The sequence below is a fragment of the Ochotona princeps genome, chromosome 9, assembly GCF_030435755.1.
Source record: "Ochotona princeps isolate mOchPri1 chromosome 9, mOchPri1.hap1, whole genome shotgun sequence".
Classification (NCBI taxonomy): domain Eukaryota; kingdom Metazoa; phylum Chordata; class Mammalia; order Lagomorpha; family Ochotonidae; genus Ochotona; species Ochotona princeps.
The window spans coordinates 32,038,091-32,052,080 of NC_080840.1; the positions used below are offsets into that span (position 1 = coordinate 32,038,091).

At 43.6% G+C, this 13,990-nt stretch overlaps 1 long non-coding RNA gene across 1 annotated transcript in view; it reads right to left on the reverse strand.

The window, feature by feature from the left end:
- Positions 1–1,559: 1,559 nt before the first annotated feature.
- The window catches only part of LOC131481089 (uncharacterized), a 71,971-nt gene continuing 59,540 nt past the window's right edge, over positions 1,560–13,990 (reverse strand). The window contains exon 3 of the long non-coding RNA XR_009246024.1: positions 1,560–1,685. This is a non-coding gene — a long non-coding RNA (uncharacterized LOC131481089). The remainder of the gene's footprint in view (positions 1,686–13,990) is intronic.

Consider the following 13,990-nt stretch of genomic DNA (forward strand, 5'->3'; position numbering starts at 1 on the left):
AGATCATCCATAGGACCCCTATATACACCCTCTATAGGAATCCTATATAGACTCCAATATAGAGTCTAAGTAGGAGTCCTATATAGGAGTCCTACAAAGGGTCTATATAGTAGTCTATAGAATCTATATGTACCCTACATAGGACTCTTACATAACCATATATAGGACTCCTATATAGACCCTTTGTAGGACTCTTACATAGTCTCCTATATAGACCCTATATAGGATTCCTATATAGAACCTACATAGGACTCCTATAGAGTCCTATATGAACCCCTTATATAGACCCTGTATAGAACTCCTTTACATACCCTATATAGGACTCCCATATAGACCCCATATAGAACACCTATGTAGACCCTATGTAAGACTCCTATATAGACCCTATATAGGTCTCCTACGTAGACCCTACAGGACTCCCATATAGACCCTATATAGGATTCCTTTACAGACCATATATAAGACTCCTATATAACCCTATATAGACTCTATATAGACTCCTAAATAGACCTATACAGACCCTATATAGAACTCCCATATAGACCCTATAAGGGACTCCAATATATACCCTACCTAAGATGCCCATAACACTGCTATATAAGACTCCCATATAGGATTCCCATGTAGACCATATATAGAACTCCTACATAGACCTTATATAGGACTCCAATACAGACAATATATAGGACACCTGTATAGACCCTGCATAGGACTCCTATTAAATGCTATACAGAACTCCTGTAAAGACTCTCATATAGACTCCTGTATAAGACTCCTATATAGACTCCAATATAGATCCGATATAGAACTCTTATATAGACCCTATAGGAACTCCTATATGGATCCTATTTAGGACTGCTATATAGACTCTTATATAGGGCTCTGATATAGACCCTATATAGGAGTCCTATACAGTCCCTTTTTAGGAATCCTGTGTAGACTCCTATATAATACTCCTATATAGATCCTATATAGGACTTGTTTATAGACCCTAGCACTTGAGCCATCCTCTGCTGCTCTGCTAGCTTCGTTAGCAAAAAGCTGGATTTTAAGTGGAGCAGCCAGGACTCGAACTGATGCCACAAGGGGCATCTTCTCTGCCAAACATCTTCCCCCTGTATTAATTTTATGGCAGCATTGATGTTTAGGTTTAGAATGAAAAATATTAGACACAGGAAAGTTATGAGAGCAATGTCACAGCAAGTTAAGGCTGAAGGTGTGGCAGGGTGGGATAAGAGACCCTGAGGCAGTTACTTCTCTACCCACACACTGCTCATCAGAGTTCCCATGTGCAACTTGGGCAAAATTCTCCAATTAGTTATGACCCCAGGGAAAGCCCTGGTATCAACAAGAGACAAACAAGGAAGAAATAAGTAAGGCAAATTTACCAAATCAAACTTGAAACCAAATCACAGCTGGCAGCCTAGGAGTTAAGACACCTGTGACCTGCAGTGGGGTATCTGGACTTGAGACTTGGCTCTGTCTCCTGACCCAGCTTCCTGCCAGTGCTGACTTTGAGGGACAGTGGTAACAGCTTGCCAGTGTGGGAGAGCTGACTTTGGTTCCCAGCTCCCAGTCATTGCAGGCCTTTGGCGAGTTAACCAGCAGATGGGTGAACTCATTCTGCCTCTCAAAAATGAAACAAACAAAACTTAACCCAGAAAGGCTGGTCCATATTTAGGTGCCTGTAAAAAAGGAAAATAAATTTGTTAGAGCACAGAAATTTCCTCCTTATTCTTGCTCATAGGTCTTTTTTTAATTAATTAATTAATTTAACAGGTAGAATTACACAGAGGAACAGAAGGTAGAAAGTAGGAAAGAGAGACAGACCTTTCACCTGTTGGTTCACTCCACAAATAGCCACAGCAGCCAGAACTGAGCCAGGCTGAAGTCAGGAGTCTGGAACTCCACCCAGGTCTCCTGTGGGAGTGGGGGGGTCCCAAGTACTTAGGCCATCTTCTACTGCTTTCCCAGGCACATTAGCAGAAAGCTAGCTAGGGAGTGGAACAGTCAAGACAAACTGGTGCTCATATGGGATGCCAGTTTTTTAGGTGGCAGATTGACCTGCTACACTATAATGCTGACCCCTCTTGTTCATGTATTAAATGATATACAACTCCATATAAAAATAAAATGGAGGGTCCGGTGCCATGGCCTAGCGGCTAAAGTCCTCGCCTTGAATGCGCTGGGATCCCATGTGGGCACCGGTTCTAATCCCCGCAGCTCCACTTCCCATCCAGCTCCCTGCTTGTGGCCTGGGGAGGCAGACGAGGACAGCCCAAAGCTTTGGAACCCTGCACCCGCGTGGGAGACTTGGATGAAGTTCCTGGCTCCTGGCTTCGGATCAGTGCAGCACTGGCCATTGCAGTCACTTGGGGAGTGAATCATCGGATAGAAGATTGCCGGAGTCCAGCTCCAGCCTGGGTTTCGGAACTCGGGAAGGGTGCGTGGATGAGGCGCAGAAAGAAAGAGACGGACCACTAGGATTCCATGATGATAGTGGACACGGCAATAAAGCAGTCCGCTTTATTTATACAGAATCAGTTAAACTCTGGCTCAGACTTTCCACATCATGGTCAAGTGGGTGTTTCTAAGGACAACCTTGCCATCTGCTTTATCCAAAAACAATAGAAATTCCTGCTACAATTCTTATCCTACAACCTAATCTTGTATCACAAAGAAAAGGAGAACCTAAAGATTAAGGAGAGGATGAAACCCTAAACACAGGTCCCTTGATTAGCATAAGGTCAATGGGGTCAGCCAAAACAGTAGGAATAATAGAAGGCCCTTTTGTAAGACATTATCATTGACATTAACCTCCAAGTTCACATTGTGTAAAAAGCCAGTCTCACAATAGCGAAAATGCCTGGACAGATTAGAATTCTTCAGCTGAGCTGGCATAGTAGGCACGGCGAATGTCCAAGTGAAAAGCACTAACACACGGAGACCATGGTGGTGGTAGAAGTGCTGGGAGCTGCCTGCTCCTAAGCCTCTGTTACATATTATCTCCTCTTCCCCAAGTCTATTAACAGGACAATAGGACGCCAATGAGTCTGCAAAGGCCAGGTGCTACTGCCTTAGGCCTGATTCCTGAGTGCTCAGCTAAAGCAATGTAAATCAGCTCCACAGCCCACAACAGAAGATCTTCCTCTCTGTCTCTCCTCCTCTCTGTATATCTGACTTTGTAATGAAAATAAAGTAAATCTTTAAAATAAAATAAAATAAAATAAAATAGAATGGAAATTTCTAATAGAGTTATTCAACAAAGGAGATAAGGCCATATTAGATATCAAATAGAGTTGGCCTTGGGTCACTATGAATTGCACATCCATGGGTTCAACCAATCGTGGATTAAAAAAATATTCAGAAAATCTTGCATTTGTATTGAATCTGTACAACTTTTTTTCCCTCACTGTCACTCCCAAAAAGTACAGTGAAATTACTTACACAGCATTTACATTGTGCTATTGTGGTATGAACAATCTGGAGATTTATAGGATATGAGAGGATACATGTAACACACATGAAAACACCATGCCAATTAATATAAGCGATTTGAGCATCAGTGAACTTTGGTGTCTATAGGGAGTCTGCAACTGAATCCCCATAGAAATTGAGGGATGACTGTATTCATGAAAGTATACACACACACACACACACACACACACCCACGATGAATAACAAGGCAAGGAGAAAAGATAACTGAGGAGCATGAATAGTTACAGGGTCTGGGGAAGTTGCTGCCGTGGTAAGAGAGAGGGACCCTCAGACAAGCCCAGACAATCAAGAGGGCTCAGTGAGACAGCACCAATATGAAGACCAAAGAATGGTGATGCAATGGAAATACGAGTTTTGTATTAAGAACTGGCATTGTGGCCAGTGGGTCAAGCTGCCTGTGAGGTCACTGGAGTCCCATATCAGAGTGTCAGCTCATGTCCCAATTGCTCTGCTTCCAATCCAACTTCCTGCTAATATCTCTGAGAAACCAGTGGTCCAAATGTTTGGGTTCCTAGCACCCAAGTGAGAGAGCTGGATGGAGTTCTTGGCTCCTGCCTTCAGCCTGGTCCAGATTTGGATGTTGTGGCCATTTGGGGAGTGAACCAGTGGATAGAAAGACTCACATTCTCTCCCTTTGCTTTTCAAAGAAGCCAATAAATAAAGGATGAGGCTTCCCCTTGGGTTCATTTGCTCCACAAATAACTTCAGGCACAATTGTGGGCCCTGTGCAAGGTCATGAGCAAAGGCTGCTGCTGACTCGCAAGATCCTACATTTAGTGTCACCTTTCTCACATACTATGATCCTTTCGAAACAAAAACACCGGACTGTAAGGATCACCATGTTTTCAGATTATTTCCTGTGTAACTGGTAGTTTATCACTTCGGGGAAAAAAGGAGCACAAGAAATGAAACCTCATGTCCGTGTCTGTTTCTTAAAATTTTATAGTAGCTTTGGGACCCTGCACCCACGTGGGAGACCGGGAAGGGGTTCCGGGTTCCCGGCATCGGATCGGCGCGTACCGGCCCGTTGCGGCTCACTTGGGGAGTGAAACATCGGATGGAAGATCTTCCTCTCTGTCTCTCCTCCTCTCCGTATATCCGGCTTTCCAATAATAATAAAAAATCTTTAAAAAAAAAAATTTTTTTATAGTAGAAAACAACCCTTGAAGCTTACCAGTTAATTTCATTATTCTTTATTTATTTTTAAACTTCTTTTTATTATTATCATTTTATGATACAGTCCCATAGGCCCTGGATTTCCCTTATCCCCTCTCCAATCCCCTCCCCTCTCAAAGAGCTTCCCAATATCATTACTAAAGTATAGTTCTTCATACACAGTCATATGCCCAGCATCCTATTGTCAAGATATAGTAAACAGTTTCATTGGGAGCCCATCTTTGTCTGGGAGCAGAGATGCATACTGCATTGTATCCTCACATCTGGATTTGTTAGTCTCCATTTCACAGTTACTATACTTCCCCTTAAATGAAAACCCACAAAACAAAATCAACAACAGGAAGAAAAAAAATAAATTTACAATGTTAAATAACATGCTACTGAACGACTAATGTGTCGCTGAAGAAATGGAAAAAAATCAAGAACCTTCTTGAAGAAAATGATGCTTCTATATGATCTATGAGTCACTGAAGAATTTAATCAGAAGAAAGTGTTTTGAAGAGATGAAACTAACAAAAAAAATCAAAATCCATGAGATATAGCTTCCATTGATCTTTGTTGGTGAAATGTGTGTCCTGCAGGCAACAAATAGATGGGTTTTGTTTTTTAATCCAGTCTACTAATCTGTGATGTTTTATTGATGAGTTTAAGCCATTTACATTCAGGGTTAATATGAATGGGTGGTAATTTGGCCCTGTCATTTTAGCAATGGGTTGTTCATTTAGTCTTCTGTCGTTATTTTACTGGGATGTTCTTCACATTTGCCTTTGGTTTTGGTGGGCACTATTCCTTTTCTCTGCCAAGAGAACATTTTAAAGTATCATTTGTAGGGCAGGTTTGGAAAAGACATATTTTTTAAACTTTTCTTTACTGTGGAAGAATTGTATTTCATTTTCAAAAACAAAGGAAAGCTTTGCTGGGTACATTATCCTGGGCTGACAACTTTTTGTTTTTAGAATCTGGAATATGTTGCTCCATTCTCTTCTTGCCTGTAGAGTTTCCTGTGAGAGATCTCCTGTGAGTTTAATTGGCATTTCTTTATATGTCAGTTGATTTTTTTTCACGTGTACATTTAAGGACCTTTTCCTTATGTTCGATTGTAAAGAGTTTGATTATCATGTGTCTTGGTGAAGATCGCTTTTGATTAAGCCTGTTGGGAGTTCTGTGCCCCTCCTGGATGTTGTTTCCCAATTCTTTCTCTAGATTAGGGAAATTTTTCCTTAGTATTTCACTGAATACACCCTTAATCCCAGCTTCTTTTTCTGCACCTTCTGGGACTCTCATAACTCTTATATTTGGCCTTTTAATAGTGTCTTTCAATTCTTGAATTTTTTTTTTTTGCCTGATCCAGCTGTTTGTTTGCTTCCCCTGATGACAGAAAATATCTCCCAGTTCTGAGATTCTTTCTTCTGCCTCCTTCATTCTATTTTGGAGACTCTCCACTGTACTTTTAGTTTGCTCCACTGTATTCTTCATTTCTGATATATCAGCTACCATTTGATTCATTTCCTGTGTGACATATTCCTTAAATTCCTTGAATGCCTGCTATACATGCTTCTTGTTGTGGATAAGAGTTTACAACAAGTGTTTTGAATTCTCGATGTCTTCCTCAGTTAACTCTGAGGTTGGCAAAGGGCTTTACTCCTTTGCAGGGGAGTCTTCAGTAATACCTATTGTGCCTTTGTCTCTTCTTTTGCTCTTGATCATTGTACTTATGGTTAGCAGAGTCTTCTCCTTGGGGCAGGTTTCTAAGCTCTGTCACCGCAGGTCTATAGTTCGATTTTACTTATTGCAGTTGGTACATGGCTCTTTGTTTGCAGTCACTTGTGCCACTCCCTCCAGCAAGTTCCAGGTCTGGGTTCTTATGTTAGAGTTCCACCATGGTCTCCACAGCTCCAGCTCCTGGCTCACCAGTCTCCACCTCCTGTGACACTGTGCTGAGGCACCATTGTTTGTACAAACTTTCTCTTTCTTCCAGTTGGAGCAAGTCCCAGGATTAGGGAGACACCAGGTGTCTTATATAGCTAGGTTGTTGGTGGTGCTGATCTTGCCAGAACCTGTTGGCCAACGGGTCTGAGGACCACAAGGATCTATTTTGACCTGTACTATGCCATGGTTGGTATTATTTTCTTGTGGGACCAGTGCAATGCCTTAAGCTCCGTGAGTTCTCACTGAGCTCAGCACATGCACAGCTCACTGTTGTCCCTGCAATCTTAAATTCTTTGCCACACTGTAAGAAATGGTGCCTGATGTGCCACTACTACAGTTCTTGAACAGCTGGCTGTCAGGTCTGAGGGCTACCCGGACCTATCTTGGATGGAACCTGTAGGATGCCAGTTGTTGCAGTTCACTGAGCCAGAAATGAGATCACTCCCAGCTCCATGCATGTACATTACTGTCCATAACCCTTGCCTCCCTAAACAAAATGGTTCCCAATACGGCTCTAGGGGGCATACTGGGTTGTGAAATCCATTCTGTTCCTGCACTGCTTGTTTGGGATCTGCTGCTCTGTCTCTGCTCCTGGTCGAATCAAACAGACCAGCAGGATGGGCAGTTGTTTGTCTGGGTTCACTGCCTGAGTTCCCAGTAGACATCCCTTCCTACCTGGTTGCTGATATAGTTCTGGCTGCTGGTGCAATTAAGATTGCCACTCGCTGAGTGCCACTAGGGTACCAGTCACTGCAACACCACAGCATTGTTTCCACTACTTCCCTGTGTCCGTCAGTCTCCAGGTGCCCCTCTGCTGTTGTTCCGTCCTCTCCTATTTCCTGGAATGCACCCTCTCTGGTTCACACTGGCTAATATTTCTCCGTCTGTTTAAACGTGTCCTTACCCTATTCTGCCATCTTGATTCTCAACGTGCACTCCGGTTTCTAAAAGCTATGTCTGTGCTCCATTAGCTCTGCCTCCTTTTTAAAAGAAATCCTCTTCTTTCTTTTTAAAGGGAGATTTATTTATTTTTATCTGAAAGACAGATTTACAGAGAGAAGGAGAGAAAGAGAAAGATCTTCTATCTCCTGGGTTCACTCCCCCAATGGCTGGGGTAGCCAGAGCTGAGCTAAGCTGATCTGAAGCCTGGAGTCAGGAACTTCTTCTGGGTCTCCCATGCAGCTGCAGGGTCCCCAGGCTTTGGGCCATCCCCTGCTAATTTCCCAGGCCACAGGCAGGGAGCTGAATGGAAGTGGAACAGCTGGGACACGAACCAGTGCCCATATGTGATGCCAGTGTTGTAAAGTGGATGATTTGCCTGTTGAGTCATCATGCCAAACCCTTATTATTTTTTCAGTAACAAGAATACAGTCTGTGTTTAAAAGGTTGGGCCTCCTTATGGTAATAAAACTATTTTTTAAAATGATTTAGCATATTACTCTACTCAGCTGGAAAAATATCACATGCACACAAAGACAAAGCAAGTTCAGAATTCAGAAAATTCCAGTGGGTCATTTATGAAGCAAAGGAATAGGGTCCAACATCATCTGGGTTTTGTCCAGATCAGATCGAGTTCAAGCTTCAAAGAGAGAACAATATTGTTGTTTGAGTTCAGTTTCAATTCAAATTAAATATCAGTTTCTCACTCTGGGTTGGCTGCAGCTCCCTGCTGAGCTGACTGTGTCATTTGATGGGAGAAAAGATGTCAGGATGGTGATGTGTTAACTCCTTCTGGTCTCCTCACACTCCTCTGTAAACCAAGGATTGGGAGCAGTTATCAGAGTCACAGAGCAGTGAGGTCCCACAGAAATCACTCCCGCCATGAAGCCCCTGGACACTGGGGCACATGTGGCTGGGCAGTCCATTGGAAGCTCCCACCCTGCTCTGAGAAGAGGCAGGAGGATTGGCAAGGCCTGAGGGTGCCCTTGGCCGTGGGGTGGCAGGAGGTTAGGGAGGGAGGACAAAGGGTGGGGTATTTGGAAGAAGGTTATGGGGACATTGATATTAACCGAGAAGAAAGCCAGGAATATGAAATAGACTTGATCCAGGCCCTGCGTGGTGGCCTAGTGACTAAATTCGTCCCCTTTAAATGTGCCAGGATCTCATATGGGCGCCAGTTCTAATCCCGGCTGCCCTGCTTCCCATCCAGCTCCCTGCTTGTGGCCTGGGAAAGCAGTGGAGGATGGCCCAAAGCCTTGGGACCCTGCTCCCATGTGGGAGACCCAGAAGAAGCTCCTGGCTTCCTGGCTTTGGATTGGCTCAGCTCTGGCCATTGTAACCACTTGGGGAGTGAATCATTGGATGGAAGATTTCTACTCTGTCACTCCTCCTCTCTGTACATCTGCCTTTCCAATAAGAATAAATACATGAGAGAGAAAGAAAGAAAGAAAGAAAGAAAGAAAGAAAGAAAGAAAGAAAGAAAGGAAGAAAGAGAGAAGAGAGAGAGAGAGAGAGAGAGAGAGAGAGAGAGAGAGAGAGAGAAAGAAAGAGAGAGAGAGAGAAAGAAAGAAAGAAAGAAAGAGTGAGTCTTGGTCCCACATCAGCAGAAGGTCAAGACTGGTGTGAAGGCACCTGCTTCCCGCTCTTCCTTCCTGGAGACCCTGACATAGGGAAGCTCAGTGCACAGGGGAAAAACCGAATGATAGTAAAGAAGTGAGCCGAAGCCCTGTTCTCCCCACTCCCTCCTGTGCCCCTCGTGCCAACATCCCTTTGGCTACCATGTCCTGCTCACAAACACTTTAAAAGATTAAAAGACCAAACCAAAAACAAGCAAAACAAAACAAAACAAGACAAAAATCAGCACTAATCTAAGGGCAGATTCAACAGACTGGAATTATGACAATCTCTCAGCAGCCCCATTATAATCCAGACCTACCTCGGGCTTATTTTGTTGTGCTGGTTAGGTTTTGCATTTCAATCATTTTTGAGTGTCAAAGGCTTTGGCGTTTATTGTGTCACCATTGCCATTGCTCATCTTTCGGAACTTTTCCATCCTTTGATCCCGTGGTATCAATCGCTGCCTTTAACTTAAAGCAAACTGGCACATAGACGTGCCTGTCTCTGTGGAATGTTACACCTGTTTCAGGGTCAAAAGCATTGCCTTGAATGATGGTATGATGTGTGGTTTGATTTGATATCATTGCACATTTTTATTTTTTGCAAAACATTTTGATTTTCCCAAGTAGAATTTTGTCAAATGAGCACTGTGTTTGTTTTATTTGGTTTGTTGTCTAGGGAATGCATGCATATAGTAGCAAATACAAAGACACAGCAGTATAAACAGTGAGTAAGTCTCCTTCCTCTATTTTTCTGTAGCTCGGTTCTCCCTCAAGCAGCAGCTGATGCAGTGGGCGTTTGGTGCAGCAGTGAAGTTGCCTTTGGGGGTATCCACACCCTGTACCAGCATGCCTGGTTTGAATCCCGTCTCTACTTCGGATTCAACTTTTCAGTGATGTTTGCTCTGAGAGGCAGCAGGTGATGGTGCAAGTACTTAGGTCTTTGTCACCCACTCACCTGGGAAATTGGTTTAATTTTCTCAATTCTGGCTTCAGCCTGACCCAGCCCTGGCATCTGGGGGTATGAATCAGTGGATGGAGGCTCTCACTCTGGCTACCTAGAGTGTTCTGGTCTCTCTGACTTTCAGACAAAATGATAATAAGTAACTAAATGAAACTTTTTTTTTAAAAGATTTATTTATTTTTTATTACAAAGTCAGATATACAGAGAGGAGGAGAGACAGAGAGGAAGATCTTCCATCTGATGTTTCACCCCCCAAGTGAGCCGCAACAGGCCAATGCGCGCCAATCCGAAGCCAGGAACCTGGAACCTCCTCCGGGTCTCCCACGCGGGTGCAGGGTCCCAATGCATTGGGCCGTCCTCAACTGCTTTCCCAGGCCACAAGCAGGGAGCTGGATGGGAAGTGGAGCTGCCGGGATTAGAACCAGCACCCATATGGGATCCGGGACGTTCAAGACGAGGACTTTAGCTGCTAGGCCGCCGCCGGGCCCTAAATGAAACATTTTTAAATAACTAGTACTATGGCTACTAGTTTATTATCTGCCCTTGTAGAAATAGTCTCTGCCTAGGAAACTTAAGGTAAATCTATCAAGTGATACCAAAAATTCAATGAAAATGTTTATGAGGATGTTACATTTGTGTATTTCATTTAGTTGGAAGGCAGAGAGAGAGAAGACAAAGCGAGCCAGAGGTATTTCGTCTGTTGGTTTAGTCCCTTCAAATGTTCCAGCAACCAGGTCTGGGCCAGGCCCAAGGCAGGAATTGAGAACTCAGCCTAGGTCATCCACATGGGTGGTAGGGCCCAAGTACTTCAGCTATCACTTGCTGCCTCCTGGAGTACACATCAGCAGGGAGCCAGGATCACAAGCAGAGGTAAGGCTTGTATCCAGGTACTCTGAAATGGGATGCAGGCTTCCCAGCCAATCTCGCATCCACTGCCCCAACACTTGGTCCTGATTAAGATTTAATTATAGATTACTTCTCAAGAAGATTAATATCTGTAGCATACAAAATTTCTCCTACTTCTTTTGGTATTATGTCCTTTAATAAAGTTTAATATTTTCATTCATACATATTTCCATATTTCTGTTAACATCTATGTCTAAATATTTTAATTTTTTAATATTCTCATATACTGACTTTATGCCTTGTTTCATCATCTAATAATTTCTCCTCTTTTGTCTTGCATTTTCTACCCAGACAATGATACTGTTTGAAAATAGTAATAGTTGATTCCTCCCTTTGCATTTTTATACAGCGTTCCTTGTTGCTGTTTCGTTGGTCACTAAGGCTTTCAGTAGACTGCATGGGTACAAGGAAGCACTGTGCTCCTCTGTCTTTGTTGAATACTACTTTTCATTCCATTAAATGCCATATGCACTCCCATTAGCCATTACCACCTCTTTCATCCACTAAATGTTTTTAATAGTGATGGAAATTGGACTTAATCAAAACTTGTCTCAGCATCACTGATATTCAAGTGGTTTTCCTCCTTTATTAATGTATGTACTACATTGTATTATAATCGATTTCCTAATATTGAAATGTTTCAAAATAAAGGTTTATTTATTTGAAAGTTAGAGATATACAGAGAGAAAGAGCGAGAGAGAAATCTTCCATCTGCTGGTTCATTCCCCAGATGGCTGCAGCAGCCAGAGCTGGGCCAGGCTGAAGCCAGGAGCCAGAAGCTCCATTTGGGTCTTGCACATGGCTGCAGGGGCCCAGGGCCTTGGGCCATCTTCTGCTACTTTTCCCAGGCCGTTGGCAGCAAGGAAATGAACCGGCAGCCATATGGGATTCTGGTGCCATAGGCAGTGTCTGAACTATTTTTGTGTCCCTAAAATTAAAGCTATTTGGTCAGAGGCATCATTAAAATATTTTGTTTGGTGTCTTTGCATCTATGCTCATAAGTGAGGGCAGGACCTTAATTTGGAGGCAGCGGTTTGACATATTAGAGGGACTAGATTTGGGTTCTAGCTTCCTGCTAATATGCACCCTAGAGATAACACGAGATGATTGACTAGCTGGGCCTCTGTCACCCACATGGGAGACCCAGGTCAGTTTCTGACTCCTGGCTTTAGTCTGGGCCAGCCCTAGCTGGGCAGACCAGGAGATGAAAGACTTCTCTCTCTTTCTTTCTCCCTCTCTCTGCCTCTATCTGTTTCTCTTTGTCTCTCTGTCTTTGTACCTTTCATATAAATAAAAATAAATCTTAAAAATAAAAGATCTTAATTTTGAGAGTCCTAGATGACAGCCTAAGGAATGAGAATTTCTTTGCTAAGCAAGGATGGGAAACCACGAAGGTTGGAGTTGTGCTTTTACCACCTTGAAAACCGTATTGCGGCCCATCCAAGGACCGGGATTTATTTTTGGCTGCTCTCTTGCCGAATGCTTCTGTCTTGTTCCAGACAGTGTTGTCTAATGACTATTCTTGTTGGAGATAAGGCTGAGAAAGCTTTCCTTCTCTCTTAATTGGAGATCAATTTATTTTAAGTAACTGTGATTTTTTTTTCTCATGCTGCTATGTCTTTGCACAAGAACAATTTGCCAGGGAGTGTGGGGTCAAGTGAATCACAACTCCATTGGGAATGAAGACCAACCCGAAAAGCCCCTTCAATGGCCCACGATGTGAGTCCAACATCTGCACGCATCCCCAAGCATCCAGGAGCGCAGGCAGGTGGCCATTCTTGACGAACTTCCAGGGTGGTGTCAGTATTCCTCTTCCTTTTGTCAAAGCAGGTGTCAGCGTGTATGTTCTTCTCTGTCATTCTGAGAAACAGGATCACAGTAGGCAGAGGGACACCAACAAAGATCCACCTAAGGTGCCCCAAAGTCTGAGATTTGCTGAAGGATTTAAGTCCTCAAGAAGTCTTGGTGGAAAACACATTTACTGGCCCACGTGGACTGCTGACGGTAATCCTCCAGCAGCCTCAGAAGCCACACCATGCCTTTAACACCAGGCCAAGGGCTGGAGACAGCCGCAGGCAGCTAGAGAACATGTCTGGTTCCCAGCCGTGGCCCTGCGCTCCTGACTCCTGGACCTCAGGGCTTAGCTCCACGTGGGGGTGTTTCTTGATCTTCATGGCTGACTGCTGGGTGGGCCTCTAAAATTCTGCAGGTGCTCAAGATGTATTCATATAACTTAAAGTTCTTAAAACAATTTTATTTTATTTTATTTCATTTTTATTTGAGAAGTAGAGCGACACAGAATTAGACAGAAACAAGCAGACATCTTCCATCTGCTGGTTCAGTCTCCAAATGCTTATAATAGCCAGGGCTGGATCATGCTGCAACCAGAAGTCCAAAACTTCATCCAGGTCTCCTCTGTGGGTTGGCAGAGGCCCAAGGACTTGGGCCATCACCTGTTATCTCCCGGGATGAGCATTAGCAGAAAGCTAGTTGGGAAGCAGATGAACTGCAACTTGAGGCAGGAACTCCAACATGAGATGCAGGGGTCCCAAGCCAAGCAGTGGCTTAACCACAATGCCAAACGTCTGCCTCTACCTTAATAACTTTACATTCTGCTTTCTTTCCACGATAACTAGAGTTTAGCAGAATGTATGGCTGCTCAGGCAGAAACTACATTTCCCAGTCTCCTTTGCGACCAGGCAGCCACATGACAAAGTTCTTCCCAGCAGCTTGTGAGCAGAAAAGATAGGTTCCACTTCCAGGTCTGCTCCTTAAAATGACTGGGTCCTGGAAGCTGTTGCGATATAACCAGTTAAGCAATGCTGGAATGCCTACCACCCATATCAGAGTGCCAAGTGGAATTCTGCCTACTCTACTTCTAATCCAGTCCCCTGTTAATATACCTGGGAAACAGCAAATACACGCTCAAGTTCTTGAGTTTCTGCCACCCACCCACACTAGA